The 20,674-nt window shown below is 43.7% G+C and overlaps 1 protein-coding gene across 3 annotated transcripts in view; it reads right to left on the bottom strand.

The window, feature by feature from the left end:
• fndc3ba (fibronectin type III domain containing 3Ba) overlaps positions 1-15,842 on the bottom strand; it is a 92,487-nt gene extending 76,645 nt beyond the window's left edge. Inside the window, exon 1 of one of the 3 annotated variants that reach the window (XM_046411961.1) lies at positions 15,690-15,842. The gene's annotated coding sequence lies outside the window, so the exon portion shown is untranslated. The other 2 variants (XM_046411963.1, XM_046411962.1) reach the window with 2 other exon arrangements.
• Between the last annotated feature and the right edge of the window lie 4,832 nt (positions 15,843-20,674).

Below are 20,674 nucleotides of genomic sequence, written 5' to 3' on the forward strand. Positions count from 1 at the left end.
ACACAAGTATCATTTTCCTCATCCTGGGTGTGTTGAGCGGCGAGGAATGCTCTCAGGTGTCAGTGTTCAGAAGTGAATGACTATCTATTCACTCCAGCGTGCACGCACACACGCACACACACACACACACAGAAATATAAGTGCACACAAACACAGTATGCACCAAACACAACTGGGATTGATCCAAGTAAGTTTAAACCCATCTTATCAACTGACAACTTAAATCTGTTCTGGCATTTAATACGCAGACACGCTGGTGTGTGTGTGTGTGTGTGTGTTTGTGTGTGTGTGTGTGTGTGTGCAGAAAGGGAGGTAGCTTCTAAATATGGTGGGAAACTGCCACCAACACCACTCCCATTCAACCCCTGCTCCTTTTACAAAAGGTATTCAGTCTAGGAGAGACCTGCTCTCTCTTTCTCACTCACCCTCTTTCTAATACACACACACACACACACCACATACTCACACACACACCACACACTCACACATAGAGGTGGAGTGGACAAGGGGGGTATGCAGAAAAGAGGGGGGGGGGTGGAGAGGAAGCCAAAGAGGAATGCTGTGCTTGTACTACTCTGAGGGGAGCGACACACACACACACACACACACACACACACACACACACACACACATGCACACATGGGAAAGACAGAGAGGGGATTTATAAAAGATGGAACCTCTCTGGGTTCCCACATTGGCTGGCAGCTTTCTGCACATATGCCGTCAGAGTGTGTGTGTGTGTGTGAGAGAGAGAGAGAGAGAGAGAGAGAGAGAGAGAGAGAGAGAGAGGGTGTGTATTGAGAGGCAGAAAATGTGGGACACGGGCAAAGTGTCTGAGACAAAATTCAGCTTGCTCTTCAATTTGCTTTCATCATTTGGCTTGCATATGTGTGCATACACATTTGTGCAGTGCCTTTAAGTGTATGCGCCTCTGTCTGTCTGTCTGTCTGTCTGTCTGTCTGTGTCTGTGTGTGTGTGTGTGTGTGTGTGTGTGCGTCTATGGTCAAAGTCCTCTTGCCCTGTAATTGCAGTAATGATATGTCATCCACGAAGAAGCACTCGGAACGGGTGGGGTGGAATGCGACGGACGCGTATGAGCGCACACACATGTTCCACTTGCAAACCATGTATGAACAAGCTCCTCTCTTACCTCCCTGAACTGAGGCCCTTCGAGCACCCTTTACGCACCCCCAAACAGATGAGATCCAGCACCTGAAGAAACCACATCTGATGGTGAACAAAAAGCCTCTCCCAACCAGCTGCCACTGACAGCTTTCAACTCACTTTTAACAGGTCTCTTTTAAAATTTTTAATCAGGCCATTTTACCTCAGTGTTTCAAGTCACAAAACTCTTTTCTCTACAGTATCATATCAATCATAATTTCTGGCTAAAAGCACTGGTCGCCTTAACTCAATTCCTTAAGGCAGGGTAAAAGAAAGTACTGAGAAATTGTGTTCTCTTGAACGTAACACTGGTTAAATGTGCGTAACACCTGTTATTATGAAAGGTGATCGCACATTTAGATGGAACTCTTGTTAGTTAACATTCCACGAAATGATAATAGGAATTAAATGTTCACCACCTCACTCAGGGACACTTCCACGAATAAGGTGATGAACTTGTGACTGTCTGGATGCAATCAGTTTCATCACGAGGCAAACCTGCCAAAACGGGTGTATCTGCGTGGGATCGACATATCAACACAAACACAATATGGAACATAAAACTCCACTGAGAATTTCCATAAAAAATAAAATCTGTAATTCAAACTAAAAGCAGTAGCCAAGCACCCCCACGCCCCCAAAAAAAAGAAAAAACTGGCTTCTGCTATCACAAACCGTGCTGCAGTTTTGGACGTTTTGTCACTGCCACGTCCCACGTTCCCTGCATGAATGAGCATTTCCACTTTTACAGAATGCAAATGAGCCTTCAATGTTATACTGCAGTCGGTGGCCTGCATCTTTTGCATAAATCAAGGCAGATGGGGAGGTATTAACAATCTGCGGTTGGTGCTAGGAAATGCACAGCCCTAATTCTGACGTCAGGATCTGATGAAATCTTGAACTTGTCATGCTGCATTTAATTATTCCAAGAATAAATGGCACAAAAACATCACTGTGTTCATTTTTTTTTTCTCCTTCCCCTGTACTATTCTTTCTCTTTAATTTTCGCTGTGTTTCCACTCCACTTTTTTCCTGTTTCCTTTAAATGCCAGGCATTCTGCAGATCATTGTGTGCAGCCGGAGCGCCGACAAGTCAGGACTCAGCCTAGTAAAAGACAGGCTCAGCACTTCTCTCCCTCGTCCATCCCTCACCCTCCAAACACCCACAGAAAATGAGCACCCTGGGCAAAGTTTTTCTCCCGTCATCCTCCCATCTATCGCTCTAGCCACCCATCCAATCCACTCATCAAGTCTGGTTTCCAGGAACGTAGGTCAGAAAACAGATGACCCGCTGACTTCACGTCAGCCTTTGCTTCCCTCCCTCTCCCTCCCTCTCTCTTGAAACCTTTAAAGATTTAAGTAATGCTTCTGTGCCATTTGTCGACATGCACAATATCCAACTTAAGTTCGACTGCTGCATTTATGTTAAGTGACAAAACAAAAGATACACAAAGAAAAACAAAAGACTGGTTAACTTGCTGACACCCAAAAAAGTGTCATCAACATCGAGTCTCTTCCAGGTTGCCAAATAAGTAACTCAGCCAAAGAGTTCAGGATCTGACTCTATTGCCATCCACTTCCTGGAAAGACTCCGCCTTCCTCACATTCCACTACCCTGTCATAACACGGCTCCCCTCTCCCACTGGCTGACGGGAAGCCATCGGCTGCCTTTATAGGCCGTTGCTGTAGCAGTAGGCGGGAGGAAGTAAATGCAGAGCTCAAAGGAACAGCGGCCCGTTCTCAGAGAGAGACTACAGTTACATAACTGTGACACACACACACACACACACACACAGAGGATCAAGACAACACCCTCAACTGAGAGCAACACACAAAAAAAGGGTCAACGACAAAGAAAGGTGAGGAGACAGCAGAGGCAACGCAGGCAAAGAAAAGGAGACTGAGAGAAGTTGAGAAAGCAGCAGGAAGAGAAGGAAAGAGGGAGGGGTAGGTGAGGCATCAGTTTTCCTTGTGAACCAAATGAAGAGGAAATGGCTATTTTCACTCAGGTCAGGAGCTGTGGGAGAGTCGTTCCAGTGTGCGTGAATGAGACAGAGAGAGAAAGGTTAATTGCTGCATGGTGGAAGATCACCTGCATCAAACCCAAAGCGGAAGAGCAGTGGACCGAACAGGAGAACTGTGCCAAGAATAAAGTACACACACACACGCACACACACAGCCCTGTGAGTTTATCAAAAACAAAGCAACTTGGTGTTATTAAATCAAAATTATCTGTTGCTCGTCTGCGCAAGGTGGAAGTGACAGCAATCTGTTAACTGACTGAAGGGCAGGCATGATGGTAGGAGGAGAGGAAGGAAAGAAGACAGGAGGAGAGGAAAGAGGACAAGGGAGTAAATGAGGAGAGTGTGTTCTGCAGGGGGCTGCACATTAAGTGTGTGTGGAGAGAGAAATGTGTGGAATCCTAATTGTGTTATTGCTCTAGAACAAACATTAGTCCTGCCTGTCATACCACAGACAGCAGGCAGTGTGTGTGTGTGTGTGTGTGTGTGAGCGAGGGAGCCTGAGAGGGAGAGATAATTCAATGAGTCCGGCAAATGAAGAGACAAGCTAAGAAACATGCACTGCGCGTTTTTCCCCTGGCTATTCATAAAGGCAGAGCGTTTACAATCAGCTCTGTGTTGCACTGGGAGTTCTGTGTTAGCTGTTAGCTTCACATAAGGACAGCACAGCTAGCTCCAGCAGATGTGTGCATCTGCCAGCGAGCCCTCCCTCCTGCAGCTGTATGGCTGTGGGCTGGCCGTGTGTGTGTGTGGTTGGGCTGGGGGCCAGCAGGCAGTAAACCCACAGTAGAGGCCCTGACAGTCCAACGCTTGCCACGTAGCCACGCAGCAACGACGTAACTTCAGAGAAGAAAAAAAAACGGGAGATGTATATTCTCTCTACGTGTGTCCTGCGTAAGAGAAAAAGACGCAAGCGGGAGAAAGAAAATAATGTGGGTCATTGTTTGGGAGTATAAACAGAGGCATCTCAAAACAGTCAAACGCATGAAGACAAAGTGACTTCGTGATACCGTTTATCCCACTCACAAACACAGACGTTTCCACCAGTTACATCAGCCAGGACCGCCAGACTCTCGCTCTTTTTCTGCCAACTGAGCGCTCCTTTGACTTGCAGATGTTCGAGGCCTGGTACCACAAACTGGTTACCACACATACAACGTAATAGTTTACAGACCGACACAAACATAAACGCACCCCACCCTAATCATCATCGTCGTCATTAAAGCTGGTGTCCTTGTCTTCGTGTCTTCCACCAGCCTCAGCAGTGTCTGTAACACCTCTGCCATCCTCATGACTGGCGCTGCCAACATCTTCGAGTTTGTTCTCTCTGTTGATACACCAGACTGCCTTAAGAAGTTTCTGTATTTTGTGGGTGTTTGTGTGTGTTTAATACAGAGGAAGTGGCTATTCTCCCAGAAGCACATGAACATGACTCACTCTTCTTCATGGCAGCATTTCCAGATTTTTCTTCTCCTTTTGTCCTTTTTCTCCCCCTCCTCCCTGTCTCTCTCCCTCTTTCTCCATCTCATCCCACTCTCCCTCCTTCCGTCCCCCTGCACCACAACTGTTCAGACTTCTCCCCATCAGATCCAGAGAGGCTGAGGCCTGAGCGTTCTGCAGTCCAGAGAGGAACACTGAGCCTGAGGAGGGCTCACGGCAAACCCCTCTCTAACACTTTTGGATCTCCAAGGCTCAGTCTGGCCACACACATTGAGGCCACTTCCACAAGCCAGAAGACTAAAAGCGGCTGAGATGGGCTGGCTGTGGAGATGCACACACAGGCCATCTGGGTGCTGGCTTGGCATGGATAACTTGCTAATAATGTTATGTAAGAGCTGGGGTCGTCCAGTTTGAAGTCTGCAAACTCACAACAGTCAAGGGTTGTTAACGTCTCAAGAAATCTTTAGCCCCAAGCAGCACAATTCTTTGCAGGCACTACACCACTGAACCCTACTGATCTTTAACCTGTTGCCCAAATAACAAAGGTGTGCTTGTGTTTTGTAGGCTTGTGCAATTTAAACTGAAAAAAAGAAGATTATGCCAGACAGTGTTTTTTTTTTCATTATTATTTAAGCTCCAATGATAGTCAAAGACAAAGACAGAAAGGCATACAAACAAGCTGTTAATGACAGAGATAAAAAGACAGCTAGAGAGCAGAAAAACGTTAGACAAGCATGGAGGTGACTGACCAATGTGTCAGATGTCAGACATACGTGATCTTTCACAATTATTCTTCCTCTTAAAAGTATGAAGGCAGAACGAACGCCACCCAGGTTCAAACATTCTCTCTTTCTCACAAATAATCACAAAACGATGTACACTGTGGGCTCTCAGGAGGCCTCAGACATGCATCAGACACTCATTTACATCCCAGACATGACACTATTATGCTAGCCTGATATTACACAGCACCAGCTCTACATTAGCTCCACCCACCGACTCCTCTAGGTCTTTCTTCAATTGCTATGAAATGCATTTGGTTCCATGTAATGCAGCCCTTCAGCATAAATGTGATGTTTTGCCCAGAGCTGGATCCTTCTCAAGTCGCAGCTCAAGTAGCAGGCAGTGTGTGTGTGTGTGTGTGTATATTGTGCATGATTTTCGTGGTTGCATGGTTTTCACAAGAACAGATCGGTTGCCATAAATTGGACATAAGTTAACACTTTTTTCACATTTTTATGAACCCACCCCTTAACCCTCCTCTCAGCCTCCCTTCTCTCCCACGTCCAGCTTTAACCTGCCTGTGTGCTCCCCTGCCGTCCCCGCCACCCCCACACTATTGGACCTACATCCCAAACAACCCCTCAGCCTTCAAAAGACAGCCGCTCATTCAGAAGGTTTTGGGGCTAGGGGGTTGGGGGATAAGAGCGGTGCAGGCTTGGGGAAGGAGGGGGGGGGCGGTGCAGGGTTCCCATTCCCGCTAAATTGTCCCACATGGCTGAGCGTGCTTAGTTTAAACAAACACAGCCACTTCCTCCTCGCTGCGCACATCGGCCCACAGACACAGGCGGGCACATACACACACACACCCACATAAACACACCGATTGGGTACACAGGCATGGTCGACTTCTCTGCACAAAAACAAGCATGTGCACACACACATAAACACACATGCATGCAATACATTGTATAGGCCATACTTTCAGTCTTGCACACCAGCCAGTCAATTTACAGCTGAGCCTCCACACCAAAGCACCACAGGACTGCAGATCGTTTGTTGTATAGATGTTGATGAGGGACAATTTCACATGCATACTCAGCATATTTGGTATATGATTTGATATAGAAGAAGATGTTTTAATAAGTTTTAAAACATCGGGAGACGTTGACCTAACTAAAATGTGACAATCTGCTGGTTCTCTTGGTTTTTACTTTAAAGTAAGTTTGATATGATTTAAGTAAGGTCCAGGACAATGCAATTGTAGATCAAGGTATTCACCAATTAATCAAGAAAACTGAGAAAAGGCAAATAAAATAGCTATGTTTGGGGTCGGGGCCAGACGTGCATCGGACATCTATTATTATTGCCAAGCATCTGAACGGCATGATCATCCCAATCAGCTCTACGAGCGACTAATAAAGAGGACTGAGGACTGAAGGAGGACAACCACAGAGTCCAAACAATAAGACCACATTCACGGCCAGTGGACCTGCTGCCGTCCAGGCCTGTACACACAGCATGTCTCCGCCACTAATGCTGAGCTCCATCAGGGCTGCATGCCATGAGTCTTAATTAAGACAGCTATGCCAAGTCAAGAAGTTAATTCTACCCCCCATTCTTCTCTCTCTCTCGCAAACACACACACTTACTCTCTCACATTCTTGGACGGACGAGCACGTAGACGCAGACAAACCACCAAGAGACATTCCGATCATCAGTTTTATGGGCCATGAAGAAGCTTGCACAGTTGGTGGTGTGTGCGTGTGTGTGTGTGTGTGAGAAAGTGTAGGTGGGTGCTGAGAGAGAAAGACTATTTAGTCACACCTACATGAGAAACCTGTCTCCTCTCTCACAGACAAGAGAACAACAGTGGCTGAGAGGTGAGCGCACGCACGCACGCACACACACACACACACACACACACACACACACACACACACACTCTCTCTCAGGCACACACTTTAACACAGCAAGCAAATCATGAATGAATGGGTTTTTACATGCTTAATTCCATGACTAACAGAAAGTTGTGTGTATGAATGTGCATATGAGTGAGCGTGTGTGTGTGTGTGTGTGTGTGTGTGTGTGTGTTTGTATGTCTTGAGAGTAGGCAACAGTGTTTAAACGAGAGACTGAAATGGTCTGAAAAATGAGAGAAGATACTGGAAACAGCAAAAAAGTGGAAAGTGTACAGACAATCACTTGCTCCCTAACATCAAATACATGCACACACACACACACACACACACACACAAACACACTTATAACACCCCCTCCCACAGCCTGAGGTCATAAGGTCACATTCCTCCTCCTCAATCAGTCTCAGGATTTCACACACTAGTTCAGGGATGTGGGTATGTGAGTGCTGTAGTGTGTGTGTGTGTGTGTGTTTGCCTGCCTGCATGTGTGGGTGGGTGGATTTGTGTTTGGGGATGTTTCAGTGATTTGTAGGGGGTCCGGCTTGAGGGCAAGGAGGGGTGTAAGGTAGTAAAGGATGATGTCCTTCCCAGCAAGTTGGATAAATGTGAGAATGCATTAAAAAACTGAGCTTTTTAAAACAGATTCTTTTCAAAATGAAGATGCCAGCACAGACATGATGCTCTTGTGGCTGTAAGGAGACTTCTCCTGTGGTCACTCATTTTGAAAGGTGGAACAGCAGATAACACAGCTGTTGTCATAAAGTTATGACTTGACTGAGTTTTGTCTCAGTTCTGTTGCTGTTTGATTGTGTATACTTATATGAGTCCTGATCAGTTCACCTTTGCATCATCTCTTAAATGACACCAATGACAAGAGAATTGTGGTGTTGGTCCAAGTCTGTCGAATAGGAGATTTGGTTGTTTTTGGACATTTTCCTCCGGGTTTTCAGCTTCAATGTGGGTAACAAACTTGAAAACTAAGTGAATGAGGGTCTCTCAAAACAGGCTGTTCTGGCAAAAGAACAAAAACCAAGAAATGACAGGTATGTGGAGTTAGAACGGGTGGAGGGTGAGAGGAGGAGAGGGAGGGGTCGAAGTGTGTCTGCATGCCCTGGAGGATGTGAGAGAGCGGAGGAGGAGGAGGAGGAGGAGGAGGAGGGTGGTTTAACAAGGGAAAGCAATAAAACATGTGGCTTTGCATTAAAAACACCTACTTCCTCCTTTAGCAGAAGTCTCAACTCTGGACCTACATACCCGCCAACATGATGTGACAGCATGTGCACACACACGTATACAGCACACAAACGACGACGGACACACATACAGATATGCAATCTTAGTTCAAGTCACACGATAAACAGAAATATAACCTGTTAGAGATTCACACACATACACACACACACACATGAAACTACAGCCCTGAACAGACTCTAGACCACTGAGAGACACACTCATAACACTCACAGTTAGGCATAAAAACAGCCATTAACCACTGACGGAACTTTCCATGCGCCTGCCAACTAGCAACACCAACATGCCGGGCATGCTAATGCAGGCACGTAAAGTTAACTCCGTTTGTGTGTGTATGTTTCATGCATGTGTGCTAAGTCAGTGCTCAGTGTGTGTGTGTGTGTACAGGTGCACATTTGATCCCTTCACACACACCAGAGGCAGCTCTTCAACAAGCTATTTCTGTGCATGATACCAACTGGCCTATATACAGACAGACAACACGTCTCCACTTCCTCCCACTACAAAAATCAAGCCAAAACAATCCGGATATGCATGCTGCTTGATCTTGTACTGGTGACATCATTTGGAGCCAGAGCCTACAGAGCAGTGATTGGGCAGTGGGGTCTGCCAACAGAGGGCAATCAAGATGTTCTTGCTTAACTCTGTCTTCATTTTACAGTCAGTGATGATACCCCTGAGTGAACTTCATCTGAATCAGCTGATCTGTTTGCAGTAACAACAAAACTTCGCCAACCAAGAACCTGATGAGAAACCTGACAGCCTATGTGTCGTAATCCTTTCATTTCATCATCTGCTCTCTCCCTCAGATGTCACTCTGCCTTTTCCTCTCACTGTCGTCTCTAAAGCAGCTACACAGCTGCCTTTCAAATCACACCAAGGGATGAGCAACGATTCGAAACACCAAATACAGAAGTGAAAGGTTTTGGTGAAATCACGCCTTGCATTGCAGTGCAAGTGTCACCAATGCCATGTACAATAATCACATGTATCTAAGCTATACATATAGTGTTGACATTTGCATAAAAAGTCTACCGTGTCTCCTCTGAGTTTTACAGTACAGCGATACACAACTACCCCAAAACAACCTCCCGGACGATCTCGGGCGTCTTTTAACTCTGCTCAAGTTTAAATGTAAAACCTGAAATGGATTTTTTTTTTTTTTCAAAGATGAAGGCTACAGGAGAAAAGCTACAACTAATTATTTTCATCATTATTAAATCCACAGCAAACTCTCTTATTTTACCTGATTCATTTTTTGTTTGGTTATAAAATACAGTCAGGGTGATGACATCATTTTGCTGTCTTAGTCCAACGAACAGTTGAAAACCAAAAGATATTCGGCCTACCATCATACACGACACTGAAGACAAAAAGCAGAAAATTCATTTTGAAGAGCTGGAACCAACAAATTGTTGGTATTCTTGTTAGAAAAATAACTTGAATTGTTGCTGATAAGTTTTCTCTCTATCCATGGCTAACTGATCAGTAGTTTCAGTTCCAAATTACTGTTGCCTGCTCTATATCATAAATGTGATACTTCAATGTCTTATTGTTAAAACACCTTAAATTGCCACTGTGTGTGCACACTTTCAAATGCCACATTAAGTTAATCAACAGTTTAAACCAGATATTATAGCAACCTCCAAACTCCAAAAACTTTGCACCGTCAGTCAGACAGAAGGAGACGTACTGCTCCTACCGACTGAAACTTGTAAAACCAGACCGAAAAAATAACTGAGACCGGTTAGCATCACACATTATGTTACAGGAGAGGAGAGGAGAGGAGAGGAGAGGAGAGGAGAGGAGAGGAGAGGAGAGGAGAGGTGGGAGGGGGAGTAGAGAAGTTGAAAGGCTTCTTTTATCTTCTTCTAAATCAACTGTCAACAATGCAGGAAATTATCAAGGGAGACAAAAAAAGGGGGGAGATGGGGCTCTAGAGAACGAGAGAGGAAGGGAATGAGGGAGGAAGGGAGGGAGGCGGAAAGAAAGAGACGAGGAGGGTAAACATTACAGCTCCGTGCCAAGCAAACATGAGATGCTGGGATACTTCAACAAAAAGCCGCCGTTCGTATGGGAGAGAAAGAGACACGGAGAAACAGAGGGAGAGAGCATGTGAGAGAGTCAGAAAAGCAGCAGAGAGACGGAGGAAAAGGCTGGGAAATGGAAAGTGAAAGCATCAGATAAGCAGCAGATAACCAGCTGCTGTCCTGAGATATGACATAAAGTCATTTTCTGTTTAGTATAAAGCAGGTTTAGTATTGACGAAATTCAACCTCACGGGTCATCAAATTTTAAATCTAATTGTTAATGCAAGACACCTTGTTCACTTATACATGCAAGGATGACACAAGCATGTGACAAAAGAAACCAAGGACTTCACCCAATCCTGCAGAGACACACTCCACAACACCATCCAAGAGTGTCCAACTACAACTGACTTGTTAAAGAGGCTCGGATGGCTCTGCACAATCCATGGTTTGTGCGTTAGGTTTAACAGAAAATCAGCCCTTTTCAGTGTGTTTAAGAGGAGCAGCGTAGCAACAAATGCAAACAGTAATTCAAATTCAAACTGAATGTCAAATGAGAATTCCATTCGTTTTATTTTCTTTAAAAAGTCATTTGTAATGTAATTAAACTTCAGGTCACAATAATTACGGTCAACAAGATTAGTCACTAGTCAATATAGAGAAAACTGATGAGCACCTAATTTGATATTTAACTGTCTTCAAAAATATTTCGTCCATGTGAAGATTTCTTGTCACATATGACTTCCTCTGGGAAATTTTATTGAATGTTTAGAACATTTTAGTACAAACAAAGAAAATAAAGAGCAGATTTATCAGCAATGAATAATTCATTTATTGCACGAAGGTTTCTGTCAGCTTAATGTATCCACTTGTTTTTAATATAAATGAAACACTGGCTCACATAAGTTCGGGCTGCTGTTCCTTCTGGAGCTCCTCTGCACTCCATCATATGTCACAGTGATAACAGATATAGCAGATATGCTTTTTCAAGGCAAACGCGCCGGCCTGCTCGTCAGCAGGGAGAACCCATGTGTTTTACTGTGCATCATCGGGGCAAGAGGGGGCCAGAGGAAGAAGAGAGGAGAAGCTGCAGAGCTCCACCGGGTGTCAACCCCATGACCTGACCAAACGAGAACGCCTCCACACATCCAAAAGAAGCAAGCAGGAAGCAGCTCATTCACCTGACCAAACCACACCTCCATTACAGTAAAGGCAGCAATCGTTCAGGGAAGCGCACCTGCTGTATCTGGAGAAACAGATGTTGCGACTGATATGAGACTTTATGCAAACTGCAGGCATATTTTAGTACTGTAACAAGGAAAAGGCGTACCAACTAATATTCCAAATATGAGTAGCGAATCGGGGCCAACTGGATCACTTTAAACTGCCATTATCGGTATATAAAGGGTAATTATGGATGATTATTTGCAGACATGGCGAAAATTGCACTTGATAAATGGGTGCTTGTTTTCTAAAGCTTTCAAGGCTTATGCACCTGTTTCATTAGCCAAGTTATCACTGTCCTCTACCGACTGGGGATAAACAATTATTTTCATGATTGATTAATCTGGCATTTATTTTCATGATTAATGGATTACATTTGGTGTACAGAATGCCTGAAAAAGAAAGAAAGAAAGAAAGAAAGAAAGAAAGAAAGACAAAATGCAGCCCACGGCGATGCCAAAACAACATCCAAAAGCAAATAATATACTCAACTCAGCATCGCTAAACCAACTCAGAAATGCAGCAGACGTTTGTATTTGACAAGCTAGAACTACTTAACGGTTGGCATTTTTACTTGAAAATGAAGATCAACTGATAAGCAAAAACTGCTGGCATAAAAGGAGTGTGTAGTGAGTTTCGTGTTATAGGAAATGCCCAACTAATAGCGTAAAACTTATTTTTCTCTCTCAGGTATCAGTCAATACCTTCGAAAACGTACAGCGTATGTTAACTCACACAGGTTAGGCAGCGGTGGTGGCAAAAACGATGCAGTTATAAAAGCCTGAAGACCTAGAAAACCAACCCAAAAAGAAACAGCTAGTGAAGAGTTTTGTCAGAAGCTCTCCTCTTGTTCACACACACTTTGCAGAGCTGCATTGTCTTGTCTGTGTAACTCTATAGCTGCTCCAGCTCCTGTTCCTGATACACAAGCATTACTCTGTAACACTACCCGCTGGATAACATGTTCTAGGTTACCATACAGTCCCACATGTACGTGTGCACACACACACAATGGCATCATCCTGCCCGTTCCCTGACCCCATTTCAACCAGGTGTACCTGAAGGTTTTACTGGACTGACAGCGAACCGCAAGCCTGTGCGGGTAAAAAGCAGAGAACCCAGATCAGGCTTGAGGTTAAGATCGGGGGTGGAGCAGATACTTTTGGCATCACGAGTCTTCATGAAACATGCGAACAACTTCCTCGTCGCTCTTAAAATAGCCTGTCTGAGGATATTAGAGGCTAAGCATCCGCTGTTTTCCACTACAACACAAGTCCATCAAACCTGAGTCACTGTATGCCATTCTTAGCATTTATTTTCACCTACTGGAAGAGGAAAAGAGCCTGAGAACACATCTGTCAAAAGAAGAAAATGCAATAAATTGACTCTCTAATGACATGCTGTGAGAGAAAGACGCACGCGCTATCACGTGGGCCGACGCAGCTGAGTGGGTTGTACCTGTGTGACAGAGCGGTGATGGTTATAGAACGGAGGTCATTAACTTATATAAAGAGTTATTCAACCCTTTGCCTATTCATGTGAAAGCCAGAGAAAGGCCAAAGCAACAATGGCTTCCCTCCTTCAACCTGACTCCAGTCTAAACATTGTTCTCTCTCTTCTGTTATATAATTGCAGTGCATCTGATTTGAAAAATACACAGAAAAAAGGGGATATTTTATAAGCGGCAGACCTTAACCAGGGGAGGAAGTTCACTTGCTTGCAATTGCATCATTCAGAGTGCAAATCCCTGCTTACATTATGCTCTTGTACATCCTCTTGCACCGCATTCCTGGCTCCCCACACAGCCAACCACACAGAGATATGAAGAATAAAAAGAACATAAAAACTCAAAATGACTATCATCAAAAATGCTGGGTTTTCATCCAAGCATTTTACTGAATTTGCAGCCAATACAAGAACAACATTTGAGGCCTGTCATAACTTTTCAAGTGCCAGCCTATCAGCTTTGTTTACATTCTTATTGTGTATAAATGTTGAAGCCAAAGAGGCTTAACTTTCAGCATCCAGTGATATAAACCTCATTCCACTTGTGTTAATAGGGATATGGGTGTAGAGCTTAACCCGTGCAAACACACTCAGCTTTTGGCTTTGAAAAAATATAGATTGCACTTATCCTTCATGATCAGCTCAGCACCTTGAACCCCCACGGCATCTTCAGCAGAGATCATTGTTTACCAGTGTCTGACTGACTGCAAAATCCTTCTGCATTTTTTCCCCCACATGAGATGCAAAAAAGAAACATCCTTGGGGCTGCAGTGTACAGAGTTAAGTAACTGTTGAAATATGAGTTAGGTGAGATTTAGAAATTTGGAAAAAAATTTAAGAAGAATTTACAGGAGGGGGGGGGGACTTTATACTTAGAGGGACTTTCTGCAAAATGCATAAATTACATCTCCAGTCAGATATCAGTATTTCACAGAAGAAGAAAAAACTACATGGCCACATCAGCCTTTCACCAAAGGAATGTCATCTGACGTCATGTATTTGGGATCGGATTTCTTCTTCTTCTCCCCCCTAGAAAAGAGTAAGCGCGCGCGCGTGAGCGCGCACCAACATTCTCCAACGTGCCCAGTGGATCCAGAGCCCACACAGGACTCCCAAATCATCCCCTCCACCTCCACCGCTAATTATGACAGCCTGACAGTTAACCACTCAGTCCTGTTCTTAAATTAAAGGAAGAAAGGGGAAAAAAACTACTTAACGCACAACCAACCAAAGTGTAGATGTCAAGTCATCTTTTGCATCTTCTGTGTTCCGACTTACTGATGCCACATCTCTATCTCCTCTCTCCTCTCTCCTGACACAGCCTTGTGTCTCTCTCTCTCTTTCACCCCTTTCTTTCTGAGTGGGTACGTGGAAGGCAGATAATCGATCGCTTCAAGCAAGACACCAATGTTTGATTTCCACGTCTGCATCAGAGCGGCTGAGGGAGAGAGAGAGAGAGAGAGAGAGAGAGAAGGGGGAGAGGGAGAGAGAGATTTGTCTTCCCTGCACAAACAGACAGACACGTAGTCGTTTCTGAGAAAGAGAGAGAGAGAGAGAGAGAGAGAGAGAGGGAGAGAGAGACTGGCTGGAAGGAATGCTAGGATATGCTGGAGTTGAGATTTTTTTCTCCTCCAAAGCCTTTTTTCCTGCATTTTGCAAGCGCACACAAACTACATGGAAAGTCGCAGCGCCTTTAACACTTCTCAACGCCTTATCCACTGCAAAATCCACCCCACACACAACATAGTGTCAATTCAATGATTTCGCAACCCCCCTCTGTCAAATCTGACTGCCTCAGCATCTTCCACTCCAAGTTATTTTCCAGCAATAAACAGTGGTCATTTCCTGATTTTGAGCAGCTACAACAAAACCGACCATTTCCAGAGTACAAGTCGCAGCGCAACAACTGCGTTTTGTTGCAGAAAAGAGCCAAAGAGGAAAGATTTTCTCCTGTTGCGCACTCACTCTCCATCTGAAGTCCTCGGAGACAAAAACACATTCTTTTCGTGAAAGCTGAGGAAATCGGGACCACAAAGATCAGGCTCCAAACGCCACATCCACGACACGTTCGGCCGACTAACGTGGGGAACTCAAACGATAACCCCCTCCCAGCTTATTTGCCTTGTAGTTTCAAAATAAACGGGAAATTCTTTTGCTTCAAAAGTTTCGATTCTCCCCCCCCTCCACTCCTGTCCTCTCCTCTCCTACTCTCCGCAGCAGTGAAGCAGTTTTCCTTTTTCCTTTGCGCTGGCCAAGTGGCCCAGACTGCCGGCGTCAGCGCTCAGCTCCCCAAACTCACAGTCAAACAGACACGCACTTCTAAAACTTTTTCATAATCGACTCCATCGGCCTCCATTCCCCCCTTCAGTGTGGGGTGAGTCGCACCGTCAAAGAAGTGTAAAAGAACTCACCTCGCTGCAATAAAATAATCTTCAAACAGACGGGGCTGCGCGTTTTTTTTTTAATTCCCAGGGTCGGGTCTGTCCTGACTGTCTGCTGGCGCGGCGCAACGCGAACTGCAAGACTCCGCCATGTCAATCAAAACGCTACGCACATGTGGGTCAGAGCCCGCCTCCTTTTACCGTAATACATGCTGCGCGCTAGGAAAAAAAAAATCCAAAACAGAGAGCTCCCTCACATTGGTGTCAGAAGTGATTATCTTGTTTACAGCGACACAGAAGGTGATTTACAGTCAATAAAAACAACTAAAAAGATTATACTTTTTTTAAAAAAGGCTTTCTAAGATCCATTTTATGATTTATGATTTTAAAAAAAATGATTCATTGGTCTAATAGCTGCATGTATCAATAGAAAATGAGTACAAAAAAAAATCCAAACACAACTTTAAAAGAATTTTTTCTCTTTTTTCAAAATCAAACAAACAACTTAAATATGTTCACGTATTGCTAACCAGTCACTGCGTCCCAAAAGGATTTCTGTCCTAAGCGGTTATGTCAGTTCTACAAGGTGAGTGAACTCTTCTGCAAATAAAAGCGAGCTGAGTCTAGTCTCAGCTGGTTTACATTTAACCCTCATTAAGACACAGAATATCTTTGCACTGTGGCAAATGACCTGCCCTGACCCAAGTCATCATGCCCCCACTGGTTGCTTACATTTTATCCACTCTTCATGACATAAAAACAAAACTGAACAATAAATGTGAACAGTGTGAGAAACAGAATTTTTTGTAAACTACCAGCATGTAAACTACTCTGCCTAAAGCAGACTTTGAGTGTCAGGTGGGTCAAAGCTCTGTCCGAGTGCTCCCTAATCAACTCAGGCAACAGGTCAAAGTCCCTCTGGTGGCTGCAATGAAATCCAGCATCCTGCATCTGACATGTCCAAACGTTACCCAGTTTATAAACTATAAAAACTATAAAAAGTACTGAGTTGATTTGTCTCAAAACAAACAAAAAAAAACAGAATCAGTGAATCTTTGTGCATGGATGTGTTGTCACTGACCACAAGGCCCCATGTGTCCTGTGCAGGGTCAGCTAAAGACATTATATGTAGACCTGACTTCCACAGAGTGCCATTCGGCTCCCTTTGACTGCATGCATTACAGCACAGATGCATGTATACGCAGAGAAGTTTTTTCTGTGGAGGAGATTATTTGGGCATGTTGGCGCTTGAAATTGAGACATTAATTCCATCAAGTACATGGCAGGATCAGAGTATTAAACCTGTCAAGCATCTTGGTGCCAAACTCTGAACACTTTCATTTCATCACCACATAGCCACCATTCGATTTCAGAACCAGTGACTTCTCACTAAATGGTTTCTGGTCCATTTTAAACAGTAAAACAAAAGAGATGCTGTGTAATTTAGAACGCTTTGTATATTTTTACCCTCTTTAGACTCACTGACAGCCAATCCCTGAATGTCCCAAATATGTTCCCCCAGAGTAAAGAAATGTAAGGAATCCTTCAGACATAACAAAGCTTTGGTGAATTTAATTATTTCTTCTTTTTTTTTTCCAGAACATTGTTTGACTTGACAGTAACACAACCACAAGCTGCAAAAAGGACAAGTGCAGGCAACACAAAGACAAGCTCAGTGGGGTTTCTGTCAGTGACGTACGTGTTTGTGTCCAGCAGTAATCGACCTTCTTTCTTTCTGTATTTTCAAGTAAGCAGACTCAGCCAAATACACTCATTGCCCCTGAGTTCTAGATTTCTCTCTGCTGGCATACACACACACACACACACACACACATTCCAGCAACTGCACTAAGAAAACAGCCACTGGTGTAATTCTAAGCCAGTTGAGGGGGGGGGGTGGCCTTGGATCAGGACAGTGTGCCTGTAAAGTATTAAATTCAATGCAGTTCAACTGATAAACACGAATCATCCTCAGTGGGCAACTGGTGTGGCAGGCAGAAAACAAACTAAAACAAACCGTTTGCTGCTTCGAATTTTGTTTTGCAATACGGGATCGTTAATGTTTAATTGTTTCATTTATAATCTCTTCTTTAGTTTCTTCTTCACACACACACGTGCGCGCACACACACACACGCAGGTGGGTGTATGAGAGAGCAGCCCCAGAGTGCTTTGTATTCTAGAGAGGGAAATATGGAGGAAATATTCTAATGTTCCAGTAATTTCGTGTGATAGGGATGCATACTGTGATAAAAGTTTCTGGAAATTCATTTGAGCAGTGCAAAGAGTTCACCCAACCAAATCTATCAAAATGCTGTTTTAATTAAATTTCTTATCTTCAGCACAGGGATTAAATTGCACTGATGCTTCTGCTCCAGAGTGTAAGCGCATTTAGCTTCAGAACTGAGTCGTTTTAACCCAGAGCCAACATAAAGTGTCCATCAACTCACCGGCATCAGGTCCAGCAAGTAGCTCGAAACTCTTAAACTAGATGTTATTTTTTTTTTTTTGATATTCCAGTGAATTAGCCAAGGAAATTTTATTACATTAGCAAAAACTAATTGAATATATAACCTTAAATAAATCAAGAACTTTCATCATGCTGTTGAACAGATCAGTCCTGCTCATTGATTTGCAATATTGCCCTCACTGGCCTAGTTGAACTACAGATATTGAAGCGACAGTTACTGCAGTAGAAAGAGTGTAGCGTGCACATTAATTACCCTGTTTATTGTTTATAGCTGCTATATGCAGTTTATCTTCACTTAGAGCATGATTACATCTGAGCCTTCTGTTCTTATTCAACGTACAGCCGCATAAGTCGTAAAGTAAAAATGAAAAGTACTCTGAGTGTGCACAGTACACCATATTGTTGAGAAACCAGTCTCACCTCACGGACCATGTGGTAGCATCTGTCCTGAAGCTATCAGTCATATCATACGAGTTTCATCAGCAGGTAGATTTAGCCATTTTTGGAAAAATGCATATTCAAATTCGTCCTTTTTTCTGAGCACTTTAAGAACCTCCTGTCCCATTTGGATTTGAAATGATAATATTTTTTCTTTGTAAAGTCTGTATGCCTGTTAAAGTCCGTTGAATCTGTAATCGCAGTGGTTGATACAAGTTGGCAGATGAGTTAGGGAAGGCCATAGAAACTTTTAAAGAAGGCAAAAGTTGCTTGCTGTGCAACAGAGCTGGAACTCAATATTAGCAAGATGTTCCCGTGTTTTTCGTACGGTGGAAACATTGTGCATTTGGGAGTTGTGTGCTGTCAGTGTGTAAATTTAAAAAATAATTATAAAATTGTATTGATTCAAATAAATCTGTTAACAAATCCAAAGTTGGTTTGGGCCTGTACACACATGTAGTCACATCAGATTAGATCTGCGGAGGAGAGTGGATGAGGAAAGACTGGAGGGAGCAGTTCTTGGAACAGCGATGCAGCTATTTCCCCTGTATGTCAGGGCCAGGCCTCCACAACCACCAGATGTTTACCACCAACCCAGCTGCTTTCTCTCTTTCCCCTTCTTTCTCCCCGTCTCTCCCTCTCAGTTTTTTTCCCTCTCTGAGGCCCTTTAAAGCAAGCCCTCCCTGTAATCATGCACACTCAGTTCACCAGAGGTCTTTGAAGTAAGTGGAATGTATCCAGCCATATGATGGTATGTATGGTATATTCTTATAGCACAGAGAAAGCACAGCAGAGAAAGCGGGAAAAGAAACTGTTGGATTGCTGCCAGCTCTTCGTTGTGGTTTTCTAGATGCTAATTAAGAACTCGCTCTGCTCTTATGTGCACGTGTGTGTTATTATGTACGTATTTATGTGTGTATGTTGTGTCTACACGAGCGTGCGTGCATATGATCACTGAACTGCCAGTCTGAGACACCAGGTGACAGATGATAACGAGCGTCTAGCAGCAGAGGGGACTTGGATGGAACATGATGGTTGCGTGCATGCCTTTGTGTGTGTGTCTGTGTGTGTGTGTGAGTGAGTGTGAGTGAGATACTTCCTCCCTTAGATAGACATGGGGATGGAATCTGGCTCATCATGAGTTCAAAGGAGTCAAACTCTAAGTGCTCTGTGCACCAGCAAGAGCAGACATGCCTTTCTCTCTCTCTCTCTCTCTCTCCCTGTGTGTGTGTGTGTGTGTGTGTGTCTTTGTCTCTTTGTCAACCTCTATCTGCCCCTCCCACCCCCTTGTAGTCTTTTCTGCAAGGCAGCTGGCTGGACCATCAAAAGCACACTTTACCTATTTCTGTGCTCTGTGTGTGTGTGTGTGTGTGTGTGTGTGTGTGTGTGTGCCCCAAATTTTGTATCTCATTGAAGTACACAGGGACTTGTATGTGTATGTACATGTGTCTGGGGGAAAAAACAGGAAAAGAAGTTGTATGTGATGTGACTTTATTTGCATTACGTTGTAGTAGCATTATACATTTGACTTTTAATAAAATGTAAGTTCTGGTGTCTCATGGATGTTCTTGCCTATTTATAAACTAGAGTCTCTCTGATGAGGCAAATAATAATGAGGTGAAGACATGCGGCAAAAGGCCTCAACTGAAGCAACCACCACCACTGTAAGGACTCAGTCTTAACACATGGGACGCATTTCACCAGGTGAGCTACAGGTGGGCACCCAGTAACATCAGAATAAAAAATATATTGTCTCTAAGGGGAATTCTTTTATTTACCTTTTGCCTTTTGGGTATTGATTTTTCTACCCATGGTGGCATGTGGGAGCTCTGGCAGTTCAAATGTGCAATGTGCCACCAGTTGTGCAACAGCGTGAGAAACTGGGAAAACACTTAATGAATCATTATGTCGTGCCAGTGAATGATACAGAAGTTGCAAAATGCAAAAATTAAAGTGTCACACCTAGATTCTTTATATTGAAATATAAGGAGAAAAGATAAATTAGTTAATTATTATATTTAATAATATATTTAGTAATATTATTCTTAAATAAAGTCACGTGAGAATTGAAATTTTCTATATTGGCGCCCTCTGGTGGTAGTACCAAAA

This window comes from Scatophagus argus, chromosome 15 (assembly GCF_020382885.2).
Source record: "Scatophagus argus isolate fScaArg1 chromosome 15, fScaArg1.pri, whole genome shotgun sequence".
Lineage (NCBI taxonomy): Eukaryota > Metazoa > Chordata > Actinopteri > Scatophagidae > Scatophagus > Scatophagus argus.